Source organism: Dendrobates tinctorius, unplaced genomic scaffold, assembly GCF_039654945.1.
Source record: "Dendrobates tinctorius isolate UK_male_01 unplaced genomic scaffold, ASM3965494v1 ptg000003l, whole genome shotgun sequence".
In the NCBI taxonomy this organism is placed as follows: domain Eukaryota; kingdom Metazoa; phylum Chordata; class Amphibia; order Anura; family Dendrobatidae; genus Dendrobates; species Dendrobates tinctorius.
Window position 1 is genome coordinate 15,590,178 of NW_027361671.1, and position 12,113 is coordinate 15,602,290.

The 12,113-nt window shown below is 43.2% G+C and overlaps 1 long non-coding RNA gene across 1 annotated transcript in view; it reads left to right on the plus strand.

The window, feature by feature from the left end:
* The first annotated feature begins 1,952 nt into the window (after window positions 1-1,952).
* The window catches only part of LOC141097850 (uncharacterized), a 94,166-nt gene continuing 84,005 nt past the window's right edge, over window positions 1,953-12,113 (plus strand). The window contains exon 1 of the long non-coding RNA XR_012234065.1: window positions 1,953-2,495. This is a non-coding gene — a long non-coding RNA (uncharacterized lncRNA). The remainder of the gene's footprint in view (window positions 2,496-12,113) is intronic.

Sequence of the window (12,113 nt, forward strand, 5' to 3'; positions counted from 1 at the left end):
CAAGAAACTTGTGAAACCTGACGTGGAGCATAGCAAAATGTATCAGTCATAGAGGAAGGTGGCTACACCCAACCCTGGAGTTGAGACAGGTGCGTAACACTTTTATTGCAAAATTGCTGAACTGCTGAGAGTGAGAAAAGTCTCTGAAGCTAAATAGACTAGAGATGAGTGGAACAATCTGTGGAGAATTTCATGGTATTTGCAGGTCACCATCTATTTGAACAGTTTGGAATTTTATTTGCTAGGACCATTTAAAAAAATGCTCATCACCATTTCACATACTGCTGAAGAGTCAGAGTGGGCTAAAGACATAAAGAATCACTGACTGGGTGGTTCAGGGAAATGCTGTAGACATAGTATATCTTGACTTCAGCAAAGCATTTGACGACAAAGTATCTCACACCATCATTATTAAAAAAATGACTAAGTATGGAATGGACAAGGCAACTGTTAGGTGGATTCATAACTGGCTTAGTGATCAGACCCTAAGAGTGGTCATAAATGGCTGCACATCCAGTTGGAAGAATGTCTCAAGTGGGGTACCACAGGGTTCTGTCCTGGGCCCTATATTGTTCAACATCTTTATAAATGATTTAGATGAAGGAATTGAGGATACCCTGATTACATTTGCTCATGATACAAAGCTAGGAGGGATAGCTAATACTAGAGAAGAGAGAGAGAAGATTCAAAAAGATATAGATAAACTGGAATAGTGGACAGCAACTAACAGAATGGTTTTTAACAGGGAAAAATGCACAGTGCTAGATCTGGGCAATAAAAATGAAAAAGCATATACAGAATGGGAGGAATAGGGCTAAGCAACAGCACATGTGAAAAAGACTTGAGTATACTAATAGATCATAAACTGAACATGAGTCAACAGTGTGATGCAGCAGCAAAAAAGGCAAATGCAATTTTGGGATGTATTAACAGAAGCATACAGTCTAGATCACGTGAACTCATTACTGCCCTCTACTCCTCTTTGGTCACACCTCATCTGGAATGCTGTGTCCCTTTTTGGGCACCACATTTTAAAAAAGACATAAAAAACTGGAGCAAGTTCAGAGAAGAGCGACTAGAATGGTGACCGATCTGCAAACCATGTCCTATGAGGAGCGGTTACAGGATTTGGGAAAGTTTAGCTTGCAAAACAGAAGAATGAAGGAGACTTAACAGCTGTCTACAAATATCTCAAGGGCTATCACATTGTAGAAGGATCGTCTTTATTTTCATTTGCACAAGGAAAGACTAGAAACAATGGGATGAAACTGAATGGGAGGAGACACAGATTAGATATTAGAAACATTTTTTTGACAGTTAGGGTGATTAATGAGTGGAACAGGCTGCCACGATAGGTGGTGAGTTTTCCTTCCATGGAAGTCTTCAAACAGAGGCTGGAAAGACATCTGTCTGGGATGATTTTGTGAATCCTGCTTTGAGTATGGTGGAATTCTCATACACAGTATAAATGGTGTGGGTGCGCCAAGCACTGTAATTACAGCATTTTTTTAATCTTCACATACTACAATTGCAAACCAAAAAGGACAGTTTAATACAAAATGTAAAGGACATAAACTTGTGCCCAAAATTTATGTTAAACCAAAACATGGCATTGGCAATGAACATGATGCCAGAATAGAAAAAAAATACCACAGCACTTCTGGCAGCAATCATCCTGGTGATAGTAGTGAAAATAATGGTCACCAGTGAAGCACGTGACAAAAAATGTGTTTCATAGCTCGTTTGAGTTACTGCAGGATGATGTATCCTCTGACAGTGACATCATCCGCTTGAGTCTCTGTTCAGTCCACCTCCTCATCCACCACCTTAATGCTTAATGTTGTACATAGCAGGATTTTGATTCCATCAGTGATACATGTTTATGTTCTGCAGAACCATAGCAACATCATTCAGTTGATTTTTTGGAAGAGATAGAAGAGATGAACAGTCTGTCTTTGAAGTTGGATGACATGGGGCAGAAAGATATGGAGTACACATTTTTAACATCGAGTTATGTTGCTGGCTCTACAGGCTGTGGTGGTAGGGACAATGGCAATGTTAGTTCAAGGAGCTCAGACCATTTCTCAAATGGGCAACTGTCGAATCAAGAATGACAATGATGATGATGACTCTGTGGTCAACAAGACCTGGGAACCAGACAGGGATGCTGAAGAGGTGAATTCATCAGAAGAGGAGGGTTTTTACTTCTGGAATACAATAAATAACATAGGCAGTGCCAGCGTTAGGGGCAGGCAGACCAGCCAGCCACTCTGGGACCCCTGAGTAAGAGGAGCCATCCCTTCCCCCGCATCATGCATTCAACTTATCGGCATCATAGATGCTGATACAATTTAAAGCAGTGATGGAGGAGAGAGCGTTATGTGACGATCCCTCTCCCAACTCCACCTCAGCCTCTGTCTCAGCAGCGTGTGCCGGCAATGGAGCTGATGAGTTGCTCTGCAGAATCCAGAGCAGTGGGGGAATAAGGAGGAGAGGTAAGTAGTGTGTAAGTATTATAGTGTGTGTGTGTGTATGCATTATAGTGTGTGTGTGTATGCATTATAGTGTGAGCGTGTGTGTGTCTGCTGCATGATAATGTGTGTGGGGGCTTCACTGTACTGTGTGTGGGGGCTGCATGTCTGTGTGTGAGAGGGCTTAATTATGCTGTGTGTGGGGCGGTGTTGAGCTATACTATGTGTGTGTTTGTGAGGGGGGTGGAATTATACTGTGTGTAAATACAACAGAAATGTTTCTGTGTGATGTTGCAATATCTGAGCATTTGAGGCCCCACTTTAAACTTTTGCCCAGGGCCCCACTTTGTCAAAACCAGCCCTGAACATAGACAACATATGGCTAAAAAACTCCTTGGGGAAAAATCTGCTTGCGGCCAGTTCTAGACCAGGTGATGCTGCATGTGCTGTTAACGGAGAAGACTGAACAGTGTCTGAATGCTGAGCTGGTGATGATTCTTATGTGAGGGCATCTCAGGTGAGGGAATTCTTTTCCACATTGCCAGAGGACCAATCTATTGCTGTGTGCAACCTGTGCTGTTGTAAAATAAGCCATGTATATCCTGTTGCTTCTCAACTTGTAAATTTATCACTCTGTCAGCACATGAGACAGCATCATCGGCTAATATGGGGAAACCAAACTGACCAGCAAGTTGAGGAAGACTAAAGCTATCCTTCTACTAGTGATCATCCTTATGATAACCAGTCTGCACCCACAAGCAGTACCCATGTCTTTGTCATCAGCACAATATTCATCCTTATCTTCTGCTCTCCCTACTCTTCCTCCTCTTCAGCCATTATCTCATCAGTTGTTAACCTTTTAAGTGCCCAAGAAACATGCATTCAGTTATCTGTTTGCATGGAAACTGAACTCCCACATTTCCAAGTTACCCACCTTAATTGTACTGCCTTTTGCAAAATAATCATATGTGATCAGACTCAATGGTAGATACCCAACTGCTATTATTTTGCTAAAAAAAAGCTGCACCTGCCAGGTTTCTGCACAAAATGCAACATCTTTCCCTAAACAAAATTTATTCAGGCACAAAATTTTCAATCCTTCTCACAATTCTCACTATCTTTGTAATTTTTGGCTACATTAAATTTTATTGTCCCTTCATCTGGAGTGCGTTTAGCCAGTAGCACCCTGTAGAGAGCAGGGCACAAAGGCCAAAATTGTTCAAACTAATTCCGTAAATTAAATTTTTCAAAACTATTGTCAAAATTGCTAATGATTTTTTCTGGGCAGGATAAACTGCATTTCCTGCTCGGTGACGTTATTGAAGAGCAGACAGCTGCTGACCTCAGGTCTGTCCTTTAGAACCATCTATATTCCTTGCAGAATCAACATTTTCTGGCGTGTCTGGCTCTTGCACAGGGCAGGGGCTTAAGGGTTAAAATTGTCATAAATTATCAAGCAGGAATTCTTGAAATTCTGTACTGCAATTTTCTTCGACAAAAGTTTACATTTTTTAAAAAGTTGTGAATGTTTTTTTGGGAGGCAGCACTCCCCAGCATGTGTCAGCACTACAGAACAAATCGTCATAGTTTGTATAATTCCTATGCAGAACCCTTAAGTGCCAGTTGAGCAGAATTCCCCCCTAAAATGATCCCATTTTGGAAATTACATTCCTCTGAAAATTTACCTACAGGTTAGTGATGATTTTTGACTCCATGGGTGTTTTCCAGAAACAAGCAGCAGTGGATGTTGCTGAGTGAAAATTGCAAATCTGCCATTTTAGTGCTCATTCAATGAAGTTCACATTCATTATGCCCATCTCTTGCTTCTGGTGACGAGTACATGTAAATTATGGGGGCTCTCAAAGCTACAGAAATGCCAAACATGTGGACGCTAAATGTGGTTTAGGTACACTGTGAGGCTCAGAAGAGGGGGCCACTTGGCTTTGGGGTGCAGAATTTGATGGATTTCTTTTGGGGGCTAGAAGCCATTGCGCTGTTCCAGAGTCTTTGTGATACCACTAACATGGAAGCACCCTGTATTTCCATTGATAGATGATGGAGCTGAATGGGGACTTGCTTTTTTTGTGGATTGAGCTGAAGCTTTTATTATGGACATTTTACATAAAATTTTGTATTATATTTATCCTGCACTCTATGCTGAGCACTTGAACGGGGTTTCTATCTAAATCTATGAATAGCGCGATTCAGATGAAACCCGAGGGATCCATTCAGTATGATGAGGCATCATTTCCTTGTCTTGGGGCATTTCCACTGAAGTTGGATCAGTCTGTAATTTGGTTTTCCACTTTGATTGTGAGTATCATTCCAAATCCAGGCCTCCATGGGATATTAATTTTGATTTACATTGATCTTTTTATTTTTTATTGTTCTCAGCGCATTACACTACAATATGTAATGAATAAAGATTTGCAACTGGAGTAATTAATTCAGTGATATCTAGAATGTGGTATTTTAATGTTCCCTATATTTTTTTTTGCAAATCCATATGGATACCTGTATTCATGTCCTCTTGTTGGAATGGCATTATCTCTGACTAGTAACAGTGTGTCACGTATAATGTGGACCAAGATTGTGTGCGGTGCATGTACGAATTTCTGGGTCTGCAGATCACACCACTCGCCCCATCATCTGATGGACCGGAGCAGATGACGCAAGTGAACTACCGATCACGTGTCTATACACATGATCGGAAGTCGGTCACTTGGTCTATGGTCGGATAAATATTTGACAAGCAGTAAGACCCGCAGGCTGGAAAGGCGAATGTGCTCAATACTCGGACTGCGTGGTTAGGATAAAAGGAAATCCTGTGCAGGAGGTCATGGGTCCTGGCCTCCAAATTACTTTACACACTTCTGATAAGTCTGATCACAGTTTTGATAGGATGGAATATGGTGTCTTAGGGGATCATCTCCATGAGCTCCGTGAGCTCCTGGCCAGTTTAAGGTCTGATTTCCGAGAGGTTCTCATTAGGATTCAGATCTGGGGAATTTGAGTGCCAGTCATGAACATAAATGCTTTCATTCCCCTGGAATTGCCTGCACACTGTCATGCTCGCCATATCTGTCATGTCCGCCATGTCTGTTTTGCCTCATAACCCCTGGAGCGGTGTGCACACGCATCCCATGTCTGCTATCCTGCATGTTCCCTAGAGCAGTGTGCACACTCACCTCGTGACTGTTGAGCTGCGGGATGCCGGCGTTTCTGCTCTGCCTTCTGTGATCGTCTCAACATGTCTAGAACCCCTGATCATGTGTCCTTCCTATGTTCCAGCAGAGGCTGGTTCTGCATTCATGTCTGCATGTCTGGAACTCTGATCAGGTGACCTGCCTAGGTTTCAGCACTGGTTCTGCTATCATCTCTGCATGTCTGGAATTCTGATCATGTGACCTGTCTAGGTTTCAGCACTGGTTCTGCAATCATCCCTGCATGTCTGGAATCCTGATCATGTGACTTGACTGCTCCCTGTGATCCTGGAGGATCTGAACTGGAAGTTCTTCCCTGGTCCTGAATTGGCGGTGCTATGCCCTATATCAGACCGCCCCTTCCTATGCTTAGGGCCTGAGTATTGTGTTGCTTCCCTGCATGGCTGCTGGGTCTGCTGGGTCGCTCCCTCTATTCTGTGCCCTTGCATTTGCTCTGTCGTGCGTCTCTGCACACGCTCCGTGCTCATACTCCGTCTCTTGTCTCGTGTCTTTTCTAGTGTATGTCCTTTGTGCCATGTTTGTCCATGCCTTGCTTTGCCTTGTAGTACTTTCTATGTTCCCTGCCTTGCCTGTTTTCGCTATGCCTTGTTCCATACCTTGCCTTGCTCTGCCTTGTTCCTCCCTATGATCTCAGTCTTTGCTTACTCTGCCTCACTCTCTCCTATGGTGCTCTGTAGTGCCCTCTGGCACACGCTCCATTCCTCCTCTTTCCTATTGTGCTCTCTTGCACGTTTCTAGGCTAGTTCCAAGGCTATCCCTTGGCCCGGCTCTAGACTTTGGCCTACGCTTTGCTGCTAGCTCCATTCTCGCTCTGATCTGACTCCATGTTTCTGTCTATGCTTCCATTCCTGGTTCTGTACTTTGCCTATGCTCTGCCGGGTTTCTTGTCTTGCCTTGCTCTGTTGCTTCGTGTGCCCTTTGCATGCGCCTGGCCTTCCTAGCCTCTTGTTTGTGCTTCAGTCGTGCCCGCCCTTACCTGTGCCCGCCTGCTTACGCCTCAGCCGTGCTCGTTGGTCAGTGACAGCTGTGTCGCCTGCCATGCCTCAGTCGGGTTTGCTGGAGTCTTGCCCGTCTGTCAGTGCCGCAGCCCGATCAGCTAACCAGTGCCCCAGCCATGCTCTCTGTGCTTCCTTGCACTTCACGCTGTTTCTGCACTGTGCTCTGCGTGCTCTCAATAGCACGCGCAGGTCCTCGCCTGCCCTTGGCATACCTCCCCGTGCTTCTATAAAAGTACGCACAGGTTTTGCCATGTATCCTGTCGTGCCCTCTTGCACGCACAGGTCCTAACCCTGTTCTCGTACTCTGTCCCTGGCGTGTCCTCACACACGCAGGCCACCGTCCTTGTATCTGTCCCTGGCATGCCCTCTGCACGCACAGGTCACCGTCCTTGTGCCTCTCCCTGGTGTGCCCGCTGCATGCGCCGGCCTCCGTCCTTGTACCTGTCCCTGGCATGCCCTCTGCACGTGCAGGCCTCCGTCCTTGTACCTGTTCCTGGCATGCCTCTCTGCACGCGCAGGACTCCGTCCTTGTACCTGTCCCTGGCATGCCCCTCGGCATGCGCAGGCCTCCGTCCTGTGAACCTGATCCTGGCGTGGCTCCAAGCACGCACCCTGCCTTGAACCCTGGCTTGCCTGCCTGATCCCCGAAACCTGCCGACCGCTGCCAGAGGTCCGGAACCAGATGACTGAGGCCTGATGTCCGGAGCTGATGTCCGCAGCCTGATGCCTGCACCCTGTCGGTTGTTGCCAGTAGTCCGGAGTCCGATGCCATCGCACCCCATCTTGGATCCTGGCATGTCCTTGTACGCACCTTGTCTTGGACTCTGAAGTGTCCTAGCACGCATCCCTTCTAGGAACTCTTGTGTGATCCCTAACACATACCCTGCCCTGGACCCTGGTATGCATTCGTGCACGTGTTTTCCCTGGAACATTTGGCGTGCCCTTGCACGCATCTTGCTGTGTTTCACTGTTTGTGCCCTGCACCTGATTCCCTGTTTATGCCTTGCACCTGAATAAAGTGTGAAACCACGTTTGATGAAGAAACTCTGTGACTTCGCTTTATGTTTGGCATCCTGTCCATCCTGTTGTCAGACACTCAATAGTGTCTCCTTGAGCCGGCCGTCTGGTCCAGCTGCCATGGTGGCTCACCCCATTGGTCTTGCCCCTGACACTCCCTGTACAGGGGGTGGGTTCTCACTAGGTCAGCTCGCCCTAGGTGGGTGGGTGCCACGGCCCAGAGGGTCCTCTCTAAAAAGGAAAATGACTCAGCATAAGCTGACACTCGTCACACACACTATAGCTACATGAGACTGGGCAGTAAAAAGAACCCAGAGCCTGCTACACCAGCACAAGGTATAACAAATCTGACTATTTTATCATCACACCTAACAGCAGTCAGGGTATTTTGATTATCATGTGAAGGTTTCTGTGACCCTCTAAGGATATGCCACCACTGAACCAGTGCCAAGCTGGTCATGCTGGATGATGTTGGAGGCATAATATTTACCAAGGCATTTTCAGGTTCTTTCATGTTTGCCACATGTGCTTAATGTAAAACTGCTCCAATATGTGAAAATAATTTGGTGCAAATGCAGAGCAGTCAGTTCTAATATTCTCTGGTGAATGCTAATCAAGCTACAAGGTGATGGAATTTGAGCACAGGTCTCAGGATACAATGCCTGGTCATTATGCCACCCTCGGGTCTGATTCTGACAGTTTTGTCAGAAACATGCATACAAGAAGCCTACTAGATATGATTTTCGAGCGCTTTGATAATGCTCTTCCTGTTCCTCCTCAAATAAGAGTGGATACTGGTCCTACCTACTAATGTCCTTCTGGGGTTCTGTTCAGCTCTCCTTGTGTCACAAGTCTTGTCCTGGTATTAGATTCATGGTCTTGATATTGTGCTTGGAGACACAGCAAACCTTTTTGCGATGACAGCTATGAATGTGGACAGCACGGAGAAGCTAGAACACTTGTACCACTTGAATGAGTTGCATTTACTCATGGTACCAGTAGGACACTAGCAAAATTATAGAAGAATCATACAGGAAGGGAAAGGAGGCAAACACTCAGAGATCACCTGAGCATGCTCGGGAAATCTCGAGTAATGAGAATCCTCGCTCATCACTGTATGTAACATATTTTACTTCTAAATTTTCCAGGCTGAAAATTTCATTCTCATGTTGTAGAGGAAATCTGCAACATTAATTAAGCAGCTCTGCGAATTTCATGTCCATTTATGCTGCTTATTTCACCCCTTGCAATGGAAAAAAAGTTTTTTGTAATTTCAATCACTTTTGAGATCACTTGTCTTTCCTCCCTTCCTCCTGGCTCATCTGCTAATGACTAGCAGATTCCTATTTACACTTGGAGCTGTGCATCCTAGACTTTCACAATCAATTTGATTGATGAAAAAAGAGCAAATTCTTTTTGATCATGAATTTGCTACACATATTTACACTGGTCAATGATTGCCAATAATTACTTGATAGTACAGTACATGATAATTTCTGCATGTAAATGGCCCTTAATTGCCAATGTCAAAGCCAGAGCATTGATGGAGAGCTGCTCTATTAAAGGGATACTCTAAAATGGAGCATAGTTTTTATATAAAGCAGTAGAGGCTAAAATATGGATACTTACGTCACCATTCCATAATTTCATGCTATTTACTTGAAATAAAATTCTGTAATAGAAATTTTGCCTGTCAGAAAAATGCCAGCGAAGCACATTTTTACTGATTTGCTCAGCTCTTGCTATAATAAATGAACATAATGTATATTGTAATGGTACCATCTTTTACTTTGAATGATTATGATAGTGATATAGAGGGACTAATATTTAGTAAACATTAAATGATAAAAACAAATCTAAAATTTATGAAATGGTCACAAACTAATAAATTATTATTTAGAATGGTAACCATTTTTTGGTAATGTTCTCTTTGGATATCACCAGACATTTTGTCAATACAGTGGGTACAGAAAGTATTCAGACCCCTTTACATTTTTCACTCTTTGTTTCATTGTAGCCGTTTGGTAAATTCAAAAAAGTTCATATTTTTCTCAGTAATGTACACTCTGCACCCCATCTTGACTGAAAAAAAAACAGAAATGTAGAATTTTTTGCAAATTTATTGAAAAGGAAAAACTGAAATATCACATGGTCATAAGTTTTCAGACCCTTTGCTCGGTATTGAGTAGAAGCACCCTTTTGAGCTTGAACAGCCATGAGTCTTTTTGGGAATGATGCAACTAGTTTTTCACACCTAGATTTGGAGATCCTCTACCATTCTTCCTTGCCGATACTATCCAGTTCCGTCAGGTTGGATGGTGAACTTTGGTGGACAGTCATTTTTAGGTCTCTATAGAGATATTCAATTGGGTTTAGGTCAGGGCTCTGGCTGGGCCAGTAAAGAGTGGTCATAGAGTTGTTCTGAAGCCACTCCTTTGTTATTTTAGCTGTGTGCTTAGGGTTATTGTCTTGTTGGAAGGAGAAGCTTCGGCCAAGTCTGAGGTCCAGAGCACTCTGGAAGAGGTTTTCATCCAGGATATCTCTGTACTTGGCCGCATTCATGTTTCTTTCAATTGCAACCAATCCGTCATGTCCCTGCAGCTGAAAAAACACCTCCATAGCATGATGCTGCCAGCACCATATTTCACTGTTGGGATTATATTGGGCAGGTGATGAGCAGTGCCTGGTTTTCTCCACACTTACCACTTAGAATTATCCCCAAAAAGATCAATCTTCGTCTCATTAGACTAGAGAATTTATTTCTTATAGTCTGGGTGTCCTTTATGTGTTTTTTTTAGCAAACTCTATGCGGGCTTTTATATGTCTTGCACTGAGGAGAGGCTTCCATGGGGCCACTCTGCCATAAAAGCCCGACTGGTGGAGGGCTGCAGTGATAGTTGATTTTGTGGAACTTTCTCCCATCTCCGTACTGCATCTGTGGAGCTCAACCACAGTGATCTTGGGGTTCTTAATAACCTCTCTCACCAATGCTCTTCTCCCATGATTGATTAGTTTGTCTGGACAGCCAGGTCTAGGAAGACTTCTGGTGGTCCAAAACGTCTTCCATTTAAGGATTATGGAGGCCACTGTGCTCTTAGGAACCTTGAGTACTGCAGAGATTCTTTTGTAACCTTGGCCAGATCTGTGCCTTGCCACAATTCTGTCTCTGAGCTCCTTGGCCAGTTCCTTTGACCTCATGAACCTCATTTAGTCTGACATGCACTGTGAGCTCTGAGTTCTTATATAGACAGGTGTGTGCCTTTACAAATCAAGTCCTATCAGTTTAATTAAACACAGCTGGACTCCAGTGGAGGAGTAGAACCATCTCATGGAGGATCACAAGGAAATGAACAGCATGTGGCTTAAATATGAGTGTCTGAGCAAAGGGTCTGAATACTTATGACCATGCAATATTTCAGTTTTTCTTTTTTATTGAATTTGCAAAAATGTCTACATTTCTGTTTTTTTCAGTCAAGACTGGGTGCAGAGTGCACATTAATGAGAAAAAATGACCTTTTTTAAATTTACCAAATGGCTGCAATGAAACAAAGAGTGAACAATTTAAAGTGATCTGAATACTTTCCCTACCCACTGTATGTTTGATACCAAAACTCACAGTTTAACTATTAGTTACAAAATGTTAACTGTAAAGTGACGACGGTATAAAGACAGATTTTGGTAAATCCAGATAGCACAGGCAAATACTAGTCCATCATGCAATACCATTATAGTGGTATCTGGCTCCAAATTTGTTCTGCAGCAAGACAGCAACACCAGATATGCAACCAATGTCATTAAAAATTATCTTCGAGGTGAAGTAGAACAAAGAGACCTGAAAGTGATAATATGGCCCCCACAGAACCCTGATCTCAACCTTGAGTCTGTGTGGTTTATCATGAAGAAACAGGAGGATTTGCACATGTATACCTCTATAGAACATCTGTGGTTAGTTCTCTAAAATGTATGGAACAACCTCCCTTCCAAGTTCAAGATCTGTTTGCAAGTGTACTTTCTAGAATAATTGTCACTGTTCTGAAAGCAACAGTTGTACAACAGTAATATTGCTTTGAGTTACATTTCTCCTTTGTATACCTCACTTTGCATTTGGTTTATTTCTAAAGATGAATTATGAAAACTTCTATTTTTGAAAGTATTCTTACTGTGCAGCAGTTTATTATATCTCAATTTCTGCCACAAATTTGTGCAGACATAACAAAGGCAAATAGGCAAAAAATAAATGAATCAATAAAACCAATCATTTATTAATAAATTTCATAAAATTCTTTTTTACAAGGAAATTTCTAAAAAAGGGGAGTACAAATGTAATGATAGATGCTCACAGAATTAAGCTTTATGCAACATAATCACAGAATGTTTTTTTCTTTTCTTTTTTAATTTTTTAC